This window comes from Arvicanthis niloticus, chromosome 28, assembly GCF_011762505.2.
Source record: "Arvicanthis niloticus isolate mArvNil1 chromosome 28, mArvNil1.pat.X, whole genome shotgun sequence".
NCBI classification, from domain to species: domain Eukaryota; kingdom Metazoa; phylum Chordata; class Mammalia; order Rodentia; family Muridae; genus Arvicanthis; species Arvicanthis niloticus.
This window is the reverse complement of record NC_133436.1, coordinates 21,858,430-21,871,188: the sequence shown is the minus strand read 5'-3', so window position 1 is coordinate 21,871,188 and position 12,759 is coordinate 21,858,430. Positions and strand designations below refer to the sequence as shown.

Here is a 12,759-nt window from a genome sequence, read left to right as displayed (position 1 = left end):
GTCAAAGACTGAAGCCATTGGACCTGTATAAACCAAACATTGAGGTGGGGGGTGGGGTGGGGAAGGGGACAAGGAGGGACAGCCAGGGCAAGGCTCAGCCACCAGCTCCCTGCTGCAGAACACCCATCCTGGACCCAGGGGTAGAGCCAAGGTTTTGAGTGGCACCCTAAGTAATGCAAATAAACCGCTGTCCCCTAAATTACTTTTTGTTGAGGGTGTTGTGCCACAACAACAAAAGCGAAAGTAAAACATGGAACAAGTTAAAAGAAGGGGTGGCAAGAACCCGGGAGATCTTGACCCTGCATTTGAAGCGCTGCAAAGGGGACAGTGCTTACGGCGACCAGGGAGGGAGATGGGTGATTGGGCCACACTGCCCTGCCAACACAGCTTTCTCCAGAACCTCCTTCGGGCGTGTCTAACCACACTGGCGAGGAAGGAAAGCAGCGAACAGGTTCCGGGCCCCGGGGACCCATTCGATTTAGAAGAAACACATCCAGGGAAGGAGTCCCCAACACCCGAGGGACTCCTTCCCACGTCCGCTCCGGAGCCCAGAAGTTAGCTGTGGGGTTTGTTTGTCGCGCCCGGGAACGTGCAGTGTGCAAGGAGAGCCAGCGCGCGCCCGCCCGCCCAGCGCGCCGCCCCGCCCCGCCCCGCCCCGCGCGCCGCTCCTGCAGTTCCTTCCCCGCCGCCGAGAGCTCGGGGCGACAGCGAGCGACTGCGGCGGCGTGAAACCCCGGCGGCAGTCTCGAGTCTCTGTAGCCGGGGCCCGGAAAGCCGGGAGCGCCGCGGGGCCAGCGGGAAAGCATCTTCGAATAAACGAGAAATGAGGACGGCAGTGTAAGCTTTGTAGGAACAGCAAACGCCGTAATGTACGCCTGCACCAGGATGGCCGAGTGGTTAAGGCGTTGGACTTAAGATCCAATGGACATATGTCTGCGTGGGTTCGAACCCCACTCCTGGTATAGGTGCTGATCTTTTTCCGCGGACTGTCAGTTTTTTTTGAGGTCCAGATCTCCTGAAAATTAAAAATCTTATTTTCAGTTGGAAAAAAAGGTTAATCCTTAATAGGGCGCTGCTACAAGCCTAGTTTCCCGCAGTGAGGCGACCGTGTCTCCAGAAACCTGTGCACGGCAGGGGAATACCAACTTGGGCCAGGCAGAAGGAGGCCCGGCCGGGGGAGGTCTGGTATTGGCCAACTTTTTACAAAAGTACTTCCGCACAGAAGGAAAAAACAAGTCCGCTTCTGCCTTTCTTTTCCTCTGTCCCTGCTCCCCACTCGCTTCTTTTCTTTTCCTTTTTCCTTTCCTTTCCATTCCTTTCCTTTCCTTTCCTTTCCTTAAAACCCCTCCAAAGTTTAACTTGTTCACGTGCAGTCTTTTAAAAATGTACCATTTGATCAATGAAGACCCACAATTTCAATTTTTTTTTATTTTTTTCTTCTCCTATTTTCTTCAAAAGTGTTTTTAATCAAAGCAGTCTAAGATGTTAAACAGACTTTGTGGGTGTGGCTCAAGGAACTCCTCAGCCTTTTGAATAAGTTGGGCGTGAGACACTGATTAACCCCTCACTACAATCATAAACCCTAGGAAACATTGATTATTCACATTGACCACTTGTTTTCATCTGTTTGTCAGGTCCATTCAATTATCTGGAGTCGTAGAAAAATTATTTTTCGAAAAGCTCAGAATTCTGTGGGAAATAGTATTAGTATATTTAAACAGTGACACCTACTGGTAAACTTGAGGTAAGTTTATTTGTTTGAACGAGCCTGTTTTGTTTTTTGTTTTTGTTTTTAATAACTGTCTTAAGGAGACAGGAAGTCAATGTCAATTACAGGTAGTTGACTTTCCCCACTCCTTTAAATCTTTATTTTTTTTTTAAATCTTCCATTAAACAGATCACTGAAATAATTTTCATGAACATTGCTTTAATTGTGATGAAGCCCTTCTCTGGCTCCAGTGATCTTTGTTTCAATTAAGCATTTTCCTTTCAAACGCTAAAGCTGTTTATGAGGTTGATGCTATACATATAGACATACACATATACATGGATTAGCCATCAGCCTCCTCAGTAGTAAGTTAGGGCTTGGAGATCTTGATTAACTTGTTTTGCTTTTCATTTTTATTCATTTATTTTAATGTGGACGCATGCTTGCCTGAATGTCTGTAAGTACAATGCATAGGTGCCTGGTGCCCAGCCAGGAGGAAGCCATGGGTGCTGTGGAACTGGAGACACAGTTTATAAACTGCCACGTGTGCTCTGGGAACCAAACCCAGGTCCTCTGTAAGAGCAGCAAGTGCTCTTAGCTAATGAGCCATCTCTCCAGCCCCATCCAGGCTGTTGCTTATTTTTAGGTACAGTTTCAACTAATCAATAAATAAATCAAATGCATGCAATGTACCTCAGGCAAGTGCTAATTATTCAAAGAAAATAAATTTTAATGCCTCAGGTTCTTAAATTTTTTATTAGTATATTCATTACACAAAATGATGTAATTCATAATGACATTTTTAAACCTGTGTATCATGTGGTTTGCTCGTATGCATTCCTGATACTCTGTGTTGCTCCACCTGCCCCTGCCCCATTCCTTCTGTCGTCCCTTATACTGCCCTGTCGATGTAAGCTTTTATAGATATCCATTTTCAAAGTAGATTCCACAGGAGAGAGAATCTGTGATGTATGTCTTTCTGAACTGTCTTATTTCAGTTAACATGATCTCCAGTTTCACCTCTCTTCTGAAAATGGCATAATTTTGTACTGAGATATGGCAGAACAAAACCCAATTGTTCGTGTACACTGAGTTTTCTATATTCATTCATGCACTGTTCGGTGCCTGGGCTGACCCCTTCCCTTAGCGGCTGGGGGAATGCAGCTGTAAACATGTCTGCACATGTGTCTTTGTGTGCATGCTTCTTTGGCATTGCTGACTTAGATTTCTTTGGTAAACTCCCAGGAGTAGTATACTGTGTGGTGGTATGGTAGTTCTATTTTTAGGTGCGTGTGCGTGTGCGTGTGCGTGTGCGTGTGCGTGTGTGTGTGTGTGTGTGTGTGTGTGTGTGACAGGGTCTCTCTGTGTAGTCCTGGATAGTCTGGAATTCACTATATAGACTATGCTAGCCTTGAACCCACAGAGATCTGTCTGCCTCTGCCTCCCAAGTGCTAAGATTAAAGGCGAGGGTTACTAAGTCCAGCATTTTTGTGTGTGTATGTGGGTGGTAGGGTGGGGTGGGGTTGTTTTTTATTGGTTTTGTTGGTCTGGGGTTTTGTTTTATTCTGGTTTTGTTTGTTTGTTTGTTTGGTTGGTTGGTTGGTTGGTTGGTTTGGTTTGGTTTTGTGTGTGTGTGTGTGTGTGTGTGTGTGTGTATGTGTGTGTGATTTCTTGATAGTAGTCTTTCTGACTAGGATGAAATGGAATCTCAAGATCGTTTAATTGTAGAGATACCACAAAGAGGCAGAGAGTACACATCTACACATCTCTGTGCAGTCAGGCACAAGGCTATTGTGAACCAATCCGGCCTAAGTTTAGTTTCCGTGAACATAAATGTCGGTGTTTCTAGACCTTTCGTCCAAGTATCTGAAAGGGAGTGATGATTGTTTAACCATTTAAAAGAATGATACAAACAAATTCCTTTAATTAAATGCATATGCTTTTAATTAAACACTTGGAAGACAAAGGCAGGTGAATCTCTGAGTGTGAGACCAGCTTGGGCTACATAACACATTTTAGGCCAGCTAGGGCTAGACAATGAGGCCCTGGTGAAAAGAAGGGAGGAAGGGAGGAAGGAGGGAAGGACATAGTTAAAACTTAATCTTAGGCGATAGATGTCAGTATTGCACACGGACTAAAGTCTGCATAGAGATGTACGAAGCAGCCTGCCAGTGTGAGCAGACTGCCCTGGGCAGTGATGGTCTGGGATAAAGGAAGTGAGTCAGTCAAAGGCAGCACCATCTGCTCTGTCAACCTTCTCAGTCCAGGGTCGACACTGGGTGCTCACCAGTGTGAACTGGGAATTAAGCCTACCAGAGTGCCTCTGGAACGTTATGTGCACTTGCTCTCCACACACTGAATAAATGAATGACCTCAAAATCCACTGGAAACAGTTCACACCTGATTCTCTTCATTGTCTCCTCAATCATCCTCATCCAGGGGACCTGGTAGAAATGTGCCACATTTTACATTGTATGTTTTAATCAGGTTTCGTAGACACACAAATACAAAAAAAAAAAAAAAAAAAAAAAAATTAAGGAAGACATTGAGAGGGTGGAGAGATGGCTCAGTGGTCAGAAGCACCAGATGCTCTTCCAGAGCACCTAGGTTCAATTCCCAGCTCATAACTGTCCATAACTCTAGTTCCAAGGGATCTGGCACAAGTAGGCAAAATACCAATTCACATTAAAAAAATTTTTTTTTTGAAAAAAGAAAACTGATGGCCTGGGCCTAGTAATCCCAGCACTCAAGAGCCTTACATAGTAGATTCCAGGCCACAAGACTGTAATAATGACTGTCTCACACACAGAAAAGAAGACAGCAACAGCTATAACAGCAGCTACAGAAAGAGTTAGTATTTGCCTCTTGGGACTAGAGAGATGGCTCAGTGGTTAAAAGCTAGTTATTCTTCTAGAAGACACAGGTCCACTTGGTGGCTCACAACCATCCATAACTTCAGTTCCAGGAGAGTTGACACCCCTGGCTTCCGTAGGTGCTGACACTCGTGTGCATATACCTGCATGCAGATATATATAGATACACACACACACACACACACACACACACACACACACACACAATTAAAAACAGTAAAAACAATTTTTTAAAAAAAGAATATTTGTCTGAGTTCTCAGTCTCCCTCCTATGTAAGCACACATAGAAGTAGGCGTGCTTGTAAACTCCACAGTTACTACACATCCCATAAGAATGGGATGCCACACAGAAATGGGATTGGCAATCACATAGCACAAGAGAGTTTTTGAGAAGCAGGCTTTTTTGTTTGTTTGTTTGTTTGTTTGGTATTTGTTGGTTGCTTGGTTGGTTGGCTTTAAATAAAGTCTTACTATTTAGCCCAAGATAGCCTCAAACTTACTATATAGCCCATGCTAGTCTTGAACTCAAGGCAATCCTGTCCCCTGCTCCAGTACTGAGGGAAAGGACTGGATTCGGCACAGAACACACCAAGACCAAGTTCTCAGCACAAAGAAGATTTATTTGCTCCCAGGGACAAAGGATAAGGAATAAAAAACCAAGACAGGACATAGGGTGTAAGGGAAAGGAAAGGAGCAAGGGAGAAGGAGAAAAGGGGCCAGGGATATTTGCCCAGAGGAACAAAGGCCTGCCTCTAGATAGAGAGAAGACAGACCCCACAGGCAAATGCAGTTTATAAAGGGAAAGGGGGACTCCATCGTTAGGATGAATTGGTTTGTTTTGATTGGATTGGGCATGTTAATTAGGTCAGCCTAAAGGTGGCTTTTGACTGCTGTACATGAGCACTTTGATAACTGGACCTTGGCTATCAGCCTTAGAAGGAAGTAGACAAATAAAACCTTGGCGGGTAGCTTCAGGAATGTAATCTAATGGGTTTTAGCAAGAGGGGAGAGAGGCAGAAGGCAAACCTGTCTGTGCAGTGCCGTGTTTGCCATGCTCAGGCCTGTTAGACCCCTTCACTGAGATCCGGACCCTGCTGCTCCAGGTTCGACTCAGCTCAGGTTTTAACCCTAGGTCCACTCCTTGCTAGAGGGGGCTTTGGAATCATCCTCCTTACCCAGGTTCCTTAGCTTCTCCAACTATGTGGTCTCACCTATAAGATCTTTATAACAATGGATTCAGAGGGTCAATGTGACGCAGCTGTAATGAGGGCGTGGCCTATAGAGATGGCCAACGGACTAAAGTATCTTTGTAAGACCAGGTTTGACAGAACAGTTTTTTTTGTTGTTGTTGTTGTTTTTAATAATAGCAAGGTTGCTCAGGAAATCTATGCCAAGTATCTTGTATTTTCATAACAATTTCAGGGCAATAAAAAAAAAACAAGATTTCATTTCAAAAATGAATTTTGGAGGAAGGCACAGATTGTGTTTTTCTGATTTGTTTACTGAATTTCTTGTTTCACTTAGCCTTTACATGCTTAGGTTTCCAGCAGCAGCTTCTTCAAAGGCAGAATTTTGGGGTAGTTCCTTAGATAATGTCTTGTTTAAAAAAAAAAAAAAAGTAATGTTCTGAAATCTAACTTGAAAAGAAAAAGAAACTCTGAGTTTTCAAATACACAGTGAGTGAGTTTATTGTTTTTCCCTTGGGTTTCACACACCCACTGGGTTAGTCACAAATAGCTATATTAAGATTGTTGTCCACATTTTTTAAACACTAGCAATTCTGACCCACCCAGTTCAGTTATTTAAAATATAACCTGACCTTAATATTTTTATTCTGCCTAAGGAAAAAAATAAGAAATCTATATTATTGGGACGATGTAAGAAATATTGTGTAACACTCTGCTTACGAGTGCGGCCAGGTGACTTTATGTGTGATGTCCCTAACTATACAGGCTTTCTTTCTTTTTTTTTTTTCCTGTGGCTAGGTGTCATACTTAATCCCATTTGTGCACGACAAAGAACTGCCCCCAAAAGGGTCATCTCTTAGCCTAAAATAACAAGTATAAGGGTTCATGATTTACTGAAGAATGATACCCCCCGGACTCAAATAGTATATAAACGTAAAGAATATTTTATTCTGCAGAAGTCCAGCATGCTGGGGTCTCCCATTACAAAGAATCAGATGAGTTCGAAGGCTAGATTTAAAGCACGTCAGTATCTTACTCCATCTCTAAGGGCATTCCATTACCGGGGCGTGGGAGCTGAAAATTGTTACTGAGGAAGTCCGGGGGTAGTTCGCCTTGATCTTATTCCATCTCTAGGGACATTCTATTACCCATTCTATTACCGGGGCGTGGAGGCTGGAACCTGTTACCCAGAAGGTTTGGAAACTTGCGGACCCATTGTCCTTGCTTTAGGACAGGTGGCTGGGCACCTTCTAGTTTCTGACTAGCTGCCTGAAGCCTGAGGTTTTTTTTGTTTGTTTGTTTGTTTGTTTGTTTGTTTGTTTTTTTAATTGACTTGCCTGGGCTTGCCCAGTTCTTAGGCCTAGTCTCCTAGACTGCTAACTTGAAACCGGTCATGGAGTCAGTCAGCCTATCCTTCTCAACAAGTAAATGTTAGAGAGGCCCGATGGGCTCACATGACCTCAGCGTTCCGTGGAACTGAATCAACTAGTGAGTTTCTTTGATAGGGATTTGTAGTCTCTGTGTGGAATCCTAGGGCCAAAGTAAGTTGCTAACCCAAAGGACTTTACCCTGTCCTGGCTGGAGAAGAATGAAGGGCGGAGCCTGAATGCACAGACACGCCCCCCTCATCTCCCATTTCCCCCAACCCCAGTTCCCTTTCTCTTTATACCTGAGTCCACAGGTCAGCCTTTGCTGCCACTGGAACACAAGGCTACCAGAGTCCTTTTGGGTTTGTGTTCTGTAATGTTTTGTTTTGAAAACAGGGTCTTGCTATGTAGCCCAGGCTGACCTCAAACTCACAATCCTCCTGCTTCAGCATCCTGGCTAAAGCATTGGATTATGAGTGTGTGCCATTATATCTAATTTATCAGTAACCCATCTTTTCTAAATGTTTAGGGTTTGGGTTTTTTTGTTGTTATTGTTGTTTGTTTGCGGGGTGAGGGTGTGGTTAAGACAGGGTTTCTTTGTGTAGCCCTGACTGTCTGGAACTACTGTCTGGAATCTGTAGACCACACTGCCCTCAACCTCACCAAAAAATGTCCTCCCTTTTTTTTTTTTTTTAAACGCTTTACAGTAATGGGATTAAAGGGTCAAAACCACCACTGCACAGCATTTAGGAAAGCGTTACATAGAGAAACCAGCACACTGAAAACCACCAAGCTTTAATTCCACCTCGAACAACCCTTCATTCAATAAGTTTGGGGTTTGTTTTGCTTTGTTTGTGTGTTTGTTTTTTGAGACAGGGTTTCTCTGTGTAGTCTTGGCTACCCTGGTACTCACTCCGTAGACCTTGAATTCAGAGATCCATCGGCCTCTGCTCCCCAGCACCACCTTAAACTTGGTGTGGTGGGGCACACTGATAATCTCAGCCTTTTAAGAGGAGACAGGAGGATCCAGAGTTCAAAGTCAGTTAATTAGAGAGCTGGGGGTGAGGGGAAGGGGTCCCTTGAGATCCATGGGACCCTCCAGGGTTGGATAGGAAGACAAGGCTCTTGTTAGGTAACTACTAGCAATCGTTCTTCCCTGGTTGCTTCACCCTGCTCTTCTTGAATGGCAGCCAGTAGCCACCAGCATCTCACTGGGAAGGAGTCTATGTTCAGGAGACTGGGATGGGGGTGCAGAGAGGCATGTCCAACCAGTTGGATCCAGTTTGAGAGCTCTCTTCACGTGTACCTGATATGACCCCTTAATCCAGTCCCATGTCTCAGAGAGCCATGAATCTCAGTGTTCGTCCCAACACTGATTTTAACTCTCTTCTTCCCACTAACTTGAACTTTTTTTTTTTTTAGGTGATTAAGATTCTTCAAATTTCCATCATGTCAACCTGGGTCTTTGTTGAGGATCACTTTGCCCCACGCTTGGGTGCCAAAATGTTGAGAACTGCACTACCCCACGTTGGAGGCCAAAATGTCTCTGACCGCTCTGTCAGAGTTGGAACCTGCACTGCCAAAAAGCTTTGGGGGCTAAATTGTTAGAGCCCGCACTGCCCCAAGCTGCTCAGGTCCACGGGTTGCGATTCAGCAAGAGAGAGATTGAGGACGGACTTGAAGAATGGAGACCGGATAGAGTGTGATTCAATCCCGTTTATTCTTCAATCTCTCTTCTTCTCTCCAAGTCCCAAGTCTTGAGTTCCTAGTCCCTAGTGCCTCCAAGTTCCAAGTTTTCCAGTCCTAATTCCTGTTCTAAATTGCTAGTCTCTTTCCCAGTTCCAAGTTCCAAGTTACTCTTCCAAGTCTCAAGTCTCAAGTACCTTTTTCCAAGTACTCTCTTCTGTCTGCCTCTGACTTTTATACGTCTGACTTCTAAGTCACACCTTTAAGTCACTCCCTTAAGTCTCACACCTTTAAGTCTCACACACCCAAGGGAAGATCCTGGGTATCTAAAACAAGATGTTATCAGAGTGTGCTCAGCTGTTGTAGGCTGTTGTAAACAAGTCTCTTGTCAGGTTATATGGCTCAAGATGGCTGCAAGGATGATAGCCGCCTTCTGTCGGCTCCCCACAGGTCTTCTGTAGCCCAGTCTTGCCTAGAATCTACTGGTTATCCAGCTCAGGGCAGTTGGAATTCCTGATCTTCTGCTTTCACTTCCCAAGTGCAAGGATTACAAACTGCCATCATGGCCTGCTCTACTGACACTGTCTTAAACACAACAATGCTTCCATTAAAGATATTCTTCCCTTGTGGAATTGACACACTGGTTCATACTCTTTGTGTGTGTGTGTGTGTGTGTGTGTGTGTGTGTGTGTGTGTGTGTGTTTAACCTACTCGCTTTTGATGACTATTTGATTTGCTCTTTTTTTTTTTTTTTTTTTTTTTTCGAGACAGGGTTTCTCTGTATAGCCTTGGCTGACCTGGAACTCACTCTGTAGACCAGGCTGGCCTCGAACTCAGAAATCCGCCTACCTCTGCCTCCCAAGTGCTGGGATTAAAGGTGTGCACCACCACTGCCCGGCTGGATTGATTTGCATTTTTTCACTGAGATCACAAGAACTATCTGGAGATAGCTCGCTACCAAAATTAAGATACATAGTCTCATTATAATTTTTTTTAAACTTTCTGTTTAATCTAGTAAGTTATTAAGGACCACATGTTGGTGAAGACCTGGTGGGGTTTTGTATAGGTGGGTGGCTGGGTAAGTAGGTGGAGAGGCCAAAGGTCAACTTTGGTGTCCTTTCTCGGAAGCCACCCACCTTGTTTATTTATGACAGGGTCTTCCTTTCATTGGGACCTGAAGCTCACCAGAATTGACTGTCTCGGGCTAACAGTACAAGTACGTGCCCGCAGGCTTCTTATATGGGTCCTGGGGAACCCTGGGCCTCATGCTGAGCTATCTCCATAGCCCCAAACCTGGTGTGATTCTAAAGCTTTGCTATTTCCACATCATCTCTCATAGCCACAGGACCTTTTTCTGTTAGGCTGTTAGGCCAGTTTAATGGCTGTTGTCAGGCTGGAGGCTTGTCTCATTTTTAAGGGCAACACACGTTCAATCTGGCTGAGGCAGAGTTACCAGTCCCTCGGTTTCTTAATGACATATAAGCAATTCCTCTTCTTCCTCCTCCTCCTCAGCCTCCTCTTCCTCCTCTACTTTGCCACTCCCCTCTTTATGTTCTACCCCATCCTCCCCCCAACCCCTCCCCGTATGAGGTCTCATTGATCTTTGTTGATCTCAGAGTCTTGTAGCTGAAGAGGACCTTAAACTCCTGATGCTCCTGTCTCCACCTGCCAAGTACTAGGATTACAGATCACGCCACCTTGCTCATTTGATGGGGTTCTGAGGATCAGCCCAAGGTCTTATGCATGCTACACGAACGTGCTACCAACTTAGCTAAAGCCCCACCTCCATAGACAGCCATTTTTCACAGTGTCTTGAGCCCCTATCTATAGGTCCTACTGACTTGTCAACCATGTTCCTTTTTAAGAGAAAATTGTGCCTAAACTATAATTATGAAAGTAAACTATTTGTAAATAGAATATCCATATCCCAAATACCCATCTCTGGGAAGCTTCTTTGTTCAAGGGAAGTTTAGACATGTTTTGTTGGTGTTTTCTTTTTCTAATACCTTTGTATGATTGGTTGTGTGCATGGGGGGGGCGGGGGGTGTTTGCTTTTGAGACAGGATCTCTTGCCTTGCAATCAGGCTGACCTCAGTCAGACTCAGGGTTCTCCTGCCCGGGCCTCCTGAGTGCTGGGATTGTAAGTGTGCCGCACCCAGCTTTCATACCTTTAATCTAGGCTCCCTGAAGTTTAGAGAGGTGTTGAAAGTCACTTGAGACAAAACCTGCCTACCTGATAAAGTCTCTTTGCTGGACAAAAGGAGGAAGAGGAGGAGAGGGGGAGGAGGGGGGGAGCAGGAACAGCCGCACACAAAGCCTCCCCTTAAGCGAGCTCTGAGCCGCTCCTTGTCTGATTTCATGGTGTTGTGTGCAGAGATCACATTCTTGAGGTTGTGGTTGTGTGGAAAGGGCAAGTACAGAGGAAGAGGGAAGATTCTTTCTAAATAAAGGGAGATTTGAGTGGACAAGCGGAGGGCATGCTTCCCACAGAGGCATCTGAACTTGAGCGGGGGAGGCACTCCTCCAGAGGGAACTTGGGAGTTGAACAGCTCAAAGTAACAGAGACGGTTCTGTAGGGACAAAGGCAAGCTGGCAGCTGCTCAGAAAAGTTTGCCCGCTGCGACTGCCACTTCTGACTAGTTCCCTGGGATCCGTGACTAGGGTGCTCTGCCTGCCCTGACGCCTCTGGAGAATGTGCCTGGTGAAATGCCTGAGATGAACATGCTTTCACGGAATTCAGAAAAGCACACTAGTTCTCCACAAAACCTCCCTTACAAAAGTAGCATCTTTATTCTCCGTCACCATCAAATAGATCTAGACATTTTGCTCTTCCCCGCTGCCCAGTTAATTTAGAAAACAACAATGACCAGACTGTTGGCTATCTCTGCCTCTCCTGTCTACCTTCCATTTCTTCGATAGAAATCTAAGCACCGTGTTTGGACACAAAGCCAAAGAAGAAGGCCGCACTGCCCCACTTTTTTCTTTTAGCTCCCAGCATTCGTGAAAATAGGTCCTGGTGAGCGACCAAGCAGGAGAAGGGTTGCTGAACAGCTTCCGGGTGAACAGCCTAGAAAGACTTTGTGCGCATGCTCTTTGCCTGTTCCTACATAGAAATGATGGCTGGTGTTTTAACATCTATTACACCACGAAGATAGAAGGCATAGGTAAAGCGAGTTAGGAAAAGCGTTTCCTAAATCTTACTAGACCATAGCGCCTCAGCCCCAACGGTTCCAGCTCCTGTGCATCCACGATAACAGAAACAGAGAAAAAATGTCTAAGTAGATTCTTCGCCTCCAGCTGTTGCTAGCTCTACCTGATGAAAATAAGGATTAGTATAAATTTTAGTATTACTATAAGCAATACAAAAACTCACTACCTGTGCCCCGTGCTAAGACATAAGCTATTCCCTGCCCCACCCCGGACCCTGTGATCTCAACGCTGGACTTTGTGCATGTTAAACACTCTACACTGAACTACATCCATCTCTTAGTATTTTTTTTTTTTTTAAATCTTGTGTCCTCTCAATTCTACACTGAAACTGACATGCAAATTAAGGGCACTATCAGATCTTCAACCCAACGACCTGAGTATCGATCGACCTTGAAAAAATTGCATTAGATTGAAAATACAGCATTAAGGCATCAGGTAAAACAGACAACAACAGGCTGGGTATGTGTTCATCTGAAAGTTTCTCAGGACACTACAGGGACAAAAACTGCAGGATATGGTCCCAATAATGCAGCCCTGTCTTGGGATTTCCCATTCTCTGCTTCCCTCAAAGACTAAATATGTAGGAAAGAGACTAGAAAGATAGGGTAAGAGTTGTGAACGTATGTGGGGCAGTAAAGGCAAAAAAAAAAAAAAAAAAAAAAAAAAAAAGAGAGAGAGAGAGGGAGCTGGAGATGTAGCTCAGTTGGCAAGATGCTACCCCTGTGTGC

At 44.7% G+C, this 12,759-nt stretch overlaps 1 long non-coding RNA gene and 1 other non-coding gene across 2 annotated transcripts; both read left to right on the top strand.

The window, feature by feature from the left end:
- Window positions 1-679: 679 nt before the first annotated feature.
- On the top strand, window positions 680-9,453 carry LOC143440163 (uncharacterized). The gene is made up of 3 exons (XR_013108019.1): window positions 680-837; window positions 1,635-1,744; window positions 8,558-9,453. It is a non-coding gene; the product is annotated as an uncharacterized LOC143440163 (long non-coding RNA).
- Trnal-uaa (transfer RNA leucine (anticodon UAA)) lies at window positions 880-962 on the top strand. Its single transcript has one exon. It is a non-coding gene; the product is annotated as a tRNA-Leu (tRNA).
- Window positions 9,454-12,759: the final 3,306 nt, after the last annotated feature.